General features: G+C 37.2%; 1 protein-coding gene across 2 annotated transcripts in view; it reads right to left on the bottom strand.

The window, feature by feature from the left end:
• Tsp74F (Tetraspanin 74F) overlaps nt 1-11,320 on the bottom strand; it is an 84,018-nt gene extending 72,698 nt beyond the window's left edge. For both annotated transcript variants that reach the window (XM_067098177.1, XM_067098176.1), the window contains exon 1: nt 11,072-11,320. The gene's annotated coding sequence lies outside the window, so the exon portion shown is untranslated. The remainder of the gene's footprint in view (nt 1-11,071) is intronic.
• Nucleotides 11,321-12,082: the final 762 nt, after the last annotated feature.

Below are 12,082 nucleotides of genomic sequence, written 5' to 3'. Positions count from 1 at the left end.
TTCCGTTTAACCGTCAGTGGAACAGACAGACTCGGGTCTCTATTTGACTCCTCAAACCCCAGCCTAATGTGTGGAAATAAAAAAAACCACGAGTCAACCACTTTACATTAAATTCAACTAAAGCACACTGCTCCCCATGCCATTTGTTATCACATAAACGGTTATTAACTCCAACATTCTTTTCCTTGTCAGGTTCGGAAAAGTTTTGTACTATTTGACGCGAGATAAAACACCGTCCCACTTAACCCTACACCTACCGGCCCACCCAGGAAAAGGAAAGAACAAATTCAGGACTGCACCTTTTTCAAAAGTAGAGTCAATGAAGCTGAAAGTCGAATAAGCGCCGTTAATAAAGTTGATTCTAACCTAATTTGCTGAATGGTCGACTCAATAACAATCCAAGGTCTTTGGAGAGATTTGACTGGAAGAGGTATTGCGAAAATGACATCACATATATATACTTCAAACCTGATATAAGAAAATAAATGAATGAATGGATGGACACTTAAAAAAGACTGAGAAAATTTACAGATAAAATCAGTTTCAAGGTCTTCCTAAAGTATAAGAGGACCCTTTTCGTCTCATTCCTATTACTTGGTCTGTCTTCTTATATCACCATAATCCACTGGTATTTCGTCTACAAGTTCATGAACCAAGTTCATAGTGAAATTTCTTTAATAATTAATAAAACAAAACAGTAATATAATTTCCTAGTATTCTTGTACTAGGAAAAGTTTGTATTCGCCCAGCTACTAACTGACACGTTCTGATCAAAGCATAGTAATGTACCTGATGACTGTTGTCTGTTATAAATACTGGCGCATAACTTAAATTTCCAAAGTGACAGTTTCAAAGAATTGTTGGGTCTTTTTCCTTAAAGAACAAGATCATGAAAAGTCCCGATTTTCCGCTCCAGCGAAAAAGGAAGAATTTTGCGAAAGCCGTTGCCAAACAAGCACATGAACTTCAGCAGACATAAATACAGCCATTAAGAAACTTTACAGCAGACCGCCATTAGTAGAGCCATTACCGCTTATACACAAAATCTCAAAATGGCAAGAAGAAAAACCATGAGTGTAGGAAGTATTGCGGAAAGCAGCGAAAAGTAGGAAGCCGTGGAAAGGAACTTGAAGAGAGAAATAAAACTAACCGCTGCAAAAGTCGTATTAATCGTACTTGTGGGACCATTTTTTAGTTTCACTAGCGGCAACTGGCATTCCTAAGGAATTGTTGTAGGATGCAGACACTAGCCAATATTTCTCACACTGTCAAAGTCATTCAAGACTTCCAAACCAGTAACGACTACACTTTATTAAGTGTTATCAATTCTAAGATCAATTAACGGGAAAGTAGCTACTTTGTGAGATGAAAATCCGTCAGACTTGACAAACAATCTTGCTGCTTTTCTGAAATGCATCAAAATTAACTGAATTCCCATATAATGAAAACAAGGAACGTGTAAGAAGTCCAATTCTGGCTTGACTTCAAACAGAACAAGAGTAACAACAAGAATAATAAGCAAGGCAGAGTCTACAAGTAACGAACTTCATATTAAGCTGTCACAAAATAATAAGCCAGGAAAATGAAGAGCAACAATGTTTGATATATTTATCATAAGCATCATGAATCTGTAAAATGACTCAAGTATTGGCGTCATTTTTGACAGGAAAGTAGCCTACATTGCGAAAGATAAAATCCAATGATTACGCTTTTCACCTTTCCCAAGTTCGGATAAGTAGGGAAGGTTGGAGTCAGGAAGGGTATCCGTCCGTAAAATATTTGCCAAAACAAACTGTGAACGAGCCATTCAATGAAGTCTGAAACTCCTCGATAAAGGATCATTAAAAACATCCACCCAGACTAAGCTGAGGAGGAGGAAGACCATAGAATTGGTTTGTCTGCATTTTCCAAAAAATGCCGTCCTTAAAAACAAACAACGACAAACCAGGAAACTAGCCGTTAAAATTACAGTTTTCATACAACCGCTAACGTACCAAAGCACTAAACAAAAAATAACGAAAAGTTGAGGACGCAAAAAAGACTACTGTTCTGTTCAGATTTCAGCATCATTTTTAAATAAGCATTGCAACTTCAACAAGAAACATCGAATGATACGGGCACGAAGGTAAAGTGATGTGAAAACAAATAATCAACGCCTTTCAACGCTGAATAAAAATACCCTTCAGCTGTATGTACCCTTTAATACTGCAATTGTCACATTGTCATAAGAAACCGTGGCCCTAAGGGAATGGTAAATATTCTCCCTTATTTAGGGGCAGGCTAGTCAAAGGTCAACCTACTTTAAGCTAAAAGTAGATACTCTGTTATTGCAACCACAAAAATCTCCGTTTTCAAGGTACAGGAAACTAGTCTATAATGACAGCAAATGGCGTCAAGTGATTCTCAAACCTTAATAATCATGTGCTAAGCCACGATTACCTGTACAGGCTGCCCGAGTTGGCACAAGGCCAGACTAACCTTACAATAATAACAGCTATGAATTCAATTATTTTTTTTTTTTTTGTAATTTCACTTCATTACAACAACGACGAGATAAGCGTTACCTTGAATGGACGGGACGGTAAACTACGTCAAATGAATTCCGGAAAGACCAGTCGTGGCGACTAAACAAAATAAATTCGGCTTGCTTGATCTATGTCGTTTAAACTTACTGAAGTCTGATGAAAGCATGGCGCTGTTTCTACAAGAGCAACTATTTCCTGGGATAGCAAATAATGTGTGTGTGTGCGTAAGTGCAAATAGTACTTGTTTCCGCAAAAAGAGATTAGATAAATTCGTGCTTGATTTCAGCCTGCGTCATTCAAAACGTCCGTTTGTGGATTCCACGTAAATAACGAAACTTCTCCCCAATATCAGCGTTAATCTATTTCTAATTTAACGCCAAAATATCGGGCCATTCAGTAACAAAACAACATACACAACCTCTATGTAGATAGGCTAGCAAACTATTGTTCATATTCACCATAGAGGCCTACATGAATTTTCATCAGAATCAACACATATACATTAAAAACCTCAGTTACTTCAAACCAGGAAAAAAAAGAATCCTTTCTAAACAATTCTATAGCCTTGGTCCATAATGTAGACAGTTGCATTTTAAAAGGTGCTCTGATATGAGAGCTCAATGTTAGCTAACCTGTTAATTCGAATCCATATGTTATCCACATTTCCGGTAATTAGGCAGCTGCTTGTGTAAGAAAGGTGGCCACTGCCGACACGACTCATTATGCTTCCGATAAGCAAACACAAGAGACAAAAAAAAAACAAAGGAAAAGTAAAAATTCATAGAAAATACAGAACAACAAACAGAATAACTGTCTCAAGGATAATTGCGGTACGTGTCAAGAGACTACCAATTTACAAGTGAAGAAAAGGAGCAAGGAGCGGTGAAAATGAATGGGAGGCTGTAAAAGGCAGAGAGAGAGAGAGAGAGAGAGAGAGAGAGAGAGAGAGAGAGAGAGAGAGAGAGAGAGAGAGAGAGAGGCGGAGGGTGAATCTCGTTGGCACCCAAGTGGAGTGCAGCTAGCCTATGTGGCTCAGAATACAGACAAAATATCACAAGAATAGGCATGGCCTCTCCCTGACCTACAAATATCATCTACAAAACATAATCCATGAAGCAAATTTCATCTCATATTCAAAATAAAATGGGGAAACTTCCTTTAAATGTCCTTTTAACTGGATAAAATCGCAGCTCAGTGCCTTAAAACTATAGACTACACAATAGAAACTGTACAGTGGTTGAAATTATCCATTCAGCCTGTTACCTGCTTGTTTTTCCAAGGGTCCCAATCCAACAGAGGCGCTCTGAGAGAACCGGAAACTCAGTTCATCGTAAGACAGTTCATCATAAGACATGAAATGCATACACATTCTGATTTTTTTCTTTTATTATACGACGTACTCCACATTAATTATCAATTCTACACTGTCACCGCTCTCAGAAAAAGGAAAACTATATACCGAACTATGCAATTACTGAAAACTGTTTACTAAGCACTGCAAAATGAATAAAATCTAAGCAAAGGACAACTATGCATTCACAACTTGAGCCCTGACTGTAATATAAATGCGAAGGCATCATCGCTTCCATACGGTAGCCTAAGAACTCAAGAGAACCAACTCATTAAAAAAAAAAAAAAAAAAAAACTCATCCTCAAACAATGACGACTCGAACGAAAGGTTCTGGTGTCCAGAGAGATTCTCTCAGGCTGCAAGCACCAGGAATCCGCGGGGAAAGTTGTGTTCACAAACACTACAAAAGACTGATACTCCATGAATGTTGATTGCTTCATCAGCGTCATCAAATTGCATGACTAAGGCATATCTCTCAGTCCCATGACGTCCTACATTCCGAATTCGAACAAGAAACACATCGCCCAGCTTCCAAACGAACACCCAGTTGCTTTAACGAAGCAAAAAGGAGCAAATTATCATATTAAACCAAAAGGGACACACTATATCTACAACTAAAAGGAACATAAAAGCTAATTATTTTGACGAAACAGGAAAAACATCAATTTGCTCTGCTGCAGATTCCAAGAACACCACAGAAACACAAGAAAAATGGCATGCAGACCCATATATATATAAACTACTGGAGCAACGTTGGGTGCAGCTGAACCAGGCCATCCAAGATTGCTGTTAACCATCATTTCGAAATGATGTTTAACTCGTGAGATTGGAGTGAGCCAAAAGAAAACTATAGTCAAGTTCATTTCATCTGTCCACTCACCAACATAAGTTTTACATAGATGAGGCATACACATAGCTAGCTCGTGATTGGCTGAAATAAATGTTGCTGTCATAAAGATGTAGACTATTTCTTCATTAATACATCTGAATGCTTATATATACAAAGAGCCCTCACACCTTCTTATATAAATCTAAACATGCCGATTTGTATCGATAGTATGACAGTACAAGCACACAAAGGGCGAGCTGGTATCGAATAGTCTACGCATATCGAACACAATCGAATGATAAACCTATAATAATTGCTACATGTCATGGTAGGTAAATAAAAGGACATCTGGCTGTGCGAGAGCGAATTAAATTCATTTTAATAATTTCTTGCACGTGAGTTACATGAGTAATGTAATATTCGAAATAGCATGAAATACTGTTGTCTACCAGGCTGTCCGAGGTAGGTGAAATAAACAGCCAAAGCAACTTGGCTGGAAGGCAGGAAATCTCCGTTAATGCATGGCAAGGGTATCGTGGTTTTCTTTTCAGAATACTTTGTATATTCATATATTTCTTTATTAACATACAATTCGTTATAGTAGCTCAGTGACTGGGCAAGTTCAGGAGTATTTTGCTAAATAACTTATCGACATAGGTTTGAAGCTCTATTGAGTTCCTGTCACCGTTTGTGTGTGGACATTCTACGGCATAAAAGTTGCCTAAAATATAAAATGTAAGACATGGAACGCTACTTGGAGAGAACGAATAAATAATGGTTACAATAAGAAAGTAATTTTGACTAAGATAGAATGAAAGTGTGCTTAGAAGGCCAGTAAAATCAAATACCTGGCGACTCAGTTGCATACACCTATATCGTTCGCTTGCCAATCGTGTCCTAGCGGTCAACAATTAAAAACGTTATTTTTCTGGTTTACGGACGTAGATATAAGGTTGGTATCATAAAGTTATTTTTATATTCAGGTAATAAAGTTTGTGCGATAGGGAATTTTTATGACCTGGGCATTGGTCTACGTGTAGCCTGTGCTATACCAGTTGAATAAGACGTAATTATTGAAAGCCCATCATTCGTTTCAGTTGATATGAGTAGACTGTCTGATACAAGCTCGTCTTTCTTGTACCTGCAAAGGTATATTATCAATACAAATCCGTAAGTGTGATTTATACAAGGTATGAGGGGTTCTTGTATATAAAAAATTCAAATGTGTTATTGATGAAAAGGTTTTTTATTGCAATGAGCCAACGATATCGGAAACGTTGATTTTCAGCCAATCATGAGCTACTCATGCACATGTGCCACACAGTCACCCGTGAGTGGACAGATGAGTTGAAACAGATTATAGGTGATAACATCATGAACCACGTTAACACCTGTGGCGGTCATAATTTAAAATGAAACACCACGTGGAACAGTCATTGGGTTTTTTTTTTCCCGGTCCCACTCCACTGAAGACGCAAACAAAGTGAGACCTGCGAATTCATTTGTTATTTACAAATTAGTGCACAGACATTCTGAGATTTAGAGGGCGTACTCCACTTTAACTGTCAAATCTACAGTATCATTATGTTCAGGAGAATAAGAAACAACCGAAAGAACAACTTTATCATGAAGCCCAAAAAATCCACGTGTAAAAGTTGCCTTGAATCAGGAAAAGCCCGCATGGGTTTTTATTAACAAATTAACAGTCTACAAAACATCACATCGAATGCCTTTGTGTAATATTTAACATAGGGCACTACAAGGAATAATACCATGCAGCCATACAGCTAAAGCCGAGTGGTACCAGGGTTGGCGGTATTTGGTTTCACATTTTTGGAAACGACCAGCCCAGGTTATATAAAATAAAGGCAACTGGCCCAGACAATCAGAGGATTGCTCACGTCGCCCAGCAATTACATTTATTAGAATTATCCTTTCATGAACATTCACACTAGATAAAAGGCGAACTCCATTTAGTTGATTAGGCCTAAAATAGAATGCATGGCTGACGCCCATTACTACAGTGTAATCACTTTAATTCACTAATTACTCATTGTTGTGACGGGCTGCCTTAATCCCGAAGACTCAATGAAAAAGTATAGAAGCAACATGAAAGATATGAAAAGACAGCTGAAAATGTTAGGCCTATGAATATAATTGCACAACAAAAACGGCATTCCATGATGGATCAACACCCATACGAACACTATATATTTGCATCAGCCTACTTAGTGGGACTACTACTTTTTTTTTTTTTTTTTTGAGGCATGAAGGGCTAGTTTATCTGCATGGCACCATGTGGCAGGAGTGAAATTCAACTCCCAAGTCAAATTGTTGACCATTCGATGGTTGGTCGTTTTTATCCCGTGTAAGCCAAACCCAGCTTCATGTTCCTATTCAGTCCCTACAATTCCTCGTTGGAAAAGTCGGTAGAGTCGTCGGCTAGCACTCTGCTGGCCAGAGTTCACGTCTCCGGCCGGCCAATGAAGAATTAGAGGAATTTATTTCTGGTGATAGAAATTCACTCCTCGGTATGATGTGGTTCGGATTCCACAGTAAGCTGTAGGTCCCGTTGCTAGGTAACCAACTGGTTCTTGGCCACGTAAAATAAATCTAATCCTTCGGGCCAGCCCTAGGAGAGCTGTTAATCAGCTCAGTGGTCTGGTTAAACTGAGGTATACTTAATTTTTTTCAGTCCCTAGGCTACGTGGACATGCGAAAGGAATATGTCAAAAGACCTAATAATGAGAGCAGTATGTTAACAGTATCAGGGTAAACAGCAACTATATAAAATCAACTACCAATGAAAATGTTTAATAAACGTTATATATATATATATATATATATATATATATATATATATATATATATATATATATATATATATATAGAGAGAGAGAGAGAGAGAGAGAGAGAGAGAGAGAGAGAGAGAGAGAGAGAGAGAGTATACAATTTAGGACAAAGCCAAACGCTGGGAACTATGAGGTCATTCAACGCTGAAAGGAAAATTGAGAGTAAAAGGTCACAAAGGTGTAACATGAGGAAAACCTCGCGGCTGCACTAAGAAAAGTGTTAGAAGAGGGTGGAAAGTACGATGGAAGAAAGAATATGAATGAAGGTACAGTAAAAGGAATGAAAGGGATTGCAGCTAGGGGCCAAAGGGGCGCTGCAAAGTAATGCCTACAGTGCACCGTGTCTGAGGTGTACTGACGGCATTCCCCCCCTACAGGAATGCATAGAGAAAACCCAACGTTCCATACAATCTGCAACAAGAGTCAAACATACTCGAGTCGGGGTCAGCTCCAGTTCTACAAGAACACAACGTTGTGATGAATGCGTATATTGCGGCCACTTACTGTATCAAATCGATTTACAGATCTGGCATCACTTTAAAAGCAGTAATAATCAATATTTTGAGTTTGCGTTGATAATTAAAAAGAAAAAGACACATTCCTCTGAAGAGACACGTATGTTATACACATTGATTAGAGTAGACTGGTTTTTAGATTTTCAAGAGAATCTATAACAACCACGGATGGACCCTACAATATAGGCTACATAGGCTACATGCATACATACATATATGCAGTATATATATATATATATATATATATATATATATATATATATATATATATATATATATATATATATATATATATATATATATATATATATATATATATATATATATCCTGTAATCAGTGTTCCTCCATTTACTTTACTTCCCTGAGTTTCCTACTTTATTTTTGCTGAACTGAGACTGATTAGAATTTTTACTTACTTTCGGCTGTTTCTTACGAAAAAAATGTCATTACAGTATCTGTTTCATCTTACGGACTGCAATAAAATTTTGATAATCAAACTACCATCAAGGCCTCAAAAATGACAAAGTGAGATTTAACATAGCTACTGCAAAAAAAAAAAAAAAAAAAAAATATATATATATATATATATATATATATAGCAACACGTGTCATTTCTAAACTTTTGCCTTTTCCAATCCAAAGCCGTAACACTATTGAGTAACAGAATGATAGCCTGCGTAAGAGGTTAGTACAACTAATAAATAACACACACACACACACACACACACACACACACACATATATATATATATATATATATATATATATATATATATATATATATATATATATATATATATTAAACACATTATATACATACTGTAAGTATATAAAATATTCGTTCTAAAACTTGACGGCTCAATATCCTGGAGAATTCGTGTTATAAATTTTATAAATCAAGGAAGACAATGATTACATTTGAGAAGCTAAATGACATTTAAAACTCTAATAACATATAAAACACAAGCAGACAAGTCTGAGCAGTAAGAATAACGAATTCTTACAGCGCCGACTTATGCGTGTGTTTTATATATATATTAAGTTCTAAATGTCATTTAGCTTCTCAAGTGTGTAATCATTAGTTTGTTACTTGCAAATTGCGTGGCAATATGTATTGTGTTAGTTCTTTTAAAAGCAAGCTTCTCCGCATTCATAAAATGCTCGATTGACAAATGTATATAAAACTGCAATCTCTCTCTCTCTCTATATATATATATACATCATATATATATATATATATATATATATATATATTATATATATATATATATATATATATATATATATATATATATATTTCTGTCAAAGTGATACACTTGCATCAGGCAAAGCAACTGGGCTACCTTTGTCAGTGACGATTCAATAGTTGCGGCTGATAAGCAAGACAGAAAGGAGGGGGAGCCAAACACCCTGCCATAAGTAAATTAATAACGAGCTATTTTTGACAGTGAACCGGAAGGCAAGTATTGGAGGCAACAATAGACCCTAGTGATGTACTGCAAGCTATGGTTACCACCAATCTCTACTTTTATTACAATTATCCAGCGAGCCATATACCCGAGAATTACTATTACCGAAAGGATTCTAACAATCATGAATATGATAATTAAAAACATTACGTCTTTCACTAAACGTTGTAATATGCAATGAAACTTACATTTGGACGATAGGTTCTTAAAGCCTTGAAAGTACTTTGTAAGTTATATTTTGCAAACTAGGTCTTTTTATAAATATTTTTACGAAGATGCTAAAAATACGACGGCTGTGGTTAAATAAAAATATTTCAAGCTTCACCTTAACACCGAAGCATTGTGTTTCAAGAAGAATGAATATTAAGGAAACAAGACTCAGAATACAAGGCGACCTGAAGGAAGGTTTCATTACATTTAATATATTAATCCCAAGCACGATGATTAGATTCAAGACCGAAAACTGGCTTTATATGACAATATCTTAACTTTTATTTTCCCTCATTTTGTCATCATAACGTGGTCTTCAGCAGATAATTTCCAGCTTGAACACTAAACCATTACACCTAACCAGACCTTCAGTTTGAAATACCCTCTGACTCATACCCTCTATGTCCAAAGGGTAAAAGAAGGAATCCATCATGAAGGGGGCGATGAACATGCATCTTAAATGGAAGAAAGGCCATAAATAATAGTCTAGGACAACATGAGCAAGAAAAATCTATAGCTTGGTAGCCGAGGAATGAAAGTCACTGGACAGTGGTATCGAGCTCGATAAATTTCGCTGATACGCATAACAACAGACACATACATTCATTTTAACAGACAAATAAAGGCAAACAAAAAAAAAGGGGGGGGTCCATTTTAGTGCAAGCTTTCTGTTGAATGCTCACCGAGTAAGAGACCGTGCTAGCAGGAGACTAGCTTTATTTGGCTCCTTGTAATCAGACTACTTAAGTTCTGAGATAAACATACGCCTTTATCCTTAGTCTCATGTTGTTGTAAAATAACTACTCACATAAAACAAAAGTAACAACCTTCGTTGAGCTTATACATTTAGGACCATTATTCAAAAACCAGCTGTCTATATACTACTAATTACATGGAATGGCTGGTTACATACGAGTATGACATAGGCCTAACATATCTCCGCTGGAGTCCTTCCATAAGCCTAATACAATCTATTTTTTTTTTTTCAGAACCGCGCTCGTCGGCCGCGTCATACCTGGCGACCTAATAAAATCAGGATAATTTCTTCGAGGAACGAACAGGTAATTGAATGCTAACCTTTACTAGCCTAATTCCAGGTAGTACTTACTACTCGCTCAAACGCGCGCACGTACGCACACACACACAAACAGTGGTTGGGTACTTGCTGTGGGCGTTTACAAATACCGATATAGAGTATATAGTTTTTACATGGGAGGTATTTTCCCGTTATTAGTGTGTACGCCTCATTTCTGTCAGAAATTTCTTTCAAGCAGAGCATGGTCAAAGGCAACAAACCAAAATGGAAGAAGAAATTTTACCTTCTCACTTGACAGAAGACTTTAAACCAGTTATTTTCCCGTCCGCCACTTCGCACAAAGTGTGGGCTGATTCTCTTGACGGCTGACAGTTGTTATAAATCACACAAATCTAAAGTCATTCACACAAGATAATTTTAAGTTACGAGATCGCGTTCAATCGAGATTCAAGAGAGAAGACGATAGACACACAGGGCCACTAGATTTCCACTTCGTCTCACTGCTCGGACAAGACTGCTGGTGTAGCTGAGAGCAAGGGTTGACGACTTCCCACAATGCTCAGCGAGATGACGTCACACACTCGTCATGACGTCACGGATAGAGTCCGACCAGAGCAAATTTCGGGCTCGATTTTGAAGGTTAATGAATGACTGGACTAGTAACTGATCGAAGAAAAGTTATCATGGCGTTAATGTAAGGTATTCAGCGATGGAGAGGCTGATAAAGGTCAGCAGGGAAAGAAAGAAAATATCAGGTATATCTGGACTATTCTTCTTGCTGATTTTTATATTCTGAACGGATGTCGAAATCCAGCACCAAATTTAAAACCTAAAGCTTAGCTCTGCTTCTTTCAAAGATGGTCATCATTTATACATTTGTGTTTACAAATGAACCAAAGATGCATTGTATCCAGAGTTTTAAGTACAGCTTTTTTCCGGGTTAAGATTAAGACGAACCCCAGTTGTTTAAATACAGTAAAATAAAAAAAAAAAACACTACAAATGAAAATGACGAAATCGTAACAACAAATAAAGCGGATTGAGAAGTGAGAGCGGACACGAAAATAGGTCAAAAGACAAATAGCGTCCCGAAAGATCGTCACGCTCTGTTAAAGTTATTCAACAATTGAGTAAGCGATTTCCATTGTCAGCATTAGTTTGTGCAAATCTTGCCTGTGAGATATTCTCACACTCGGCACTGTTGGATCTTGGAGGACATCCTTGAGATGTCTTAGAGAGAGAGAGAGAGAGAGAGAGAGAGAGAGAGAGAGAGAGAGGGGTGGGGGGGGTTAAG

The sequence above is a fragment of the Macrobrachium rosenbergii genome, chromosome 54 (assembly GCF_040412425.1).
Source record: "Macrobrachium rosenbergii isolate ZJJX-2024 chromosome 54, ASM4041242v1, whole genome shotgun sequence".
Lineage (NCBI taxonomy): Eukaryota > Metazoa > Arthropoda > Malacostraca > Decapoda > Palaemonidae > Macrobrachium > Macrobrachium rosenbergii.
The sequence above is the reverse complement of the archived record's forward strand: the minus strand, read 5'-3'. Positions and strand labels throughout refer to the sequence as shown.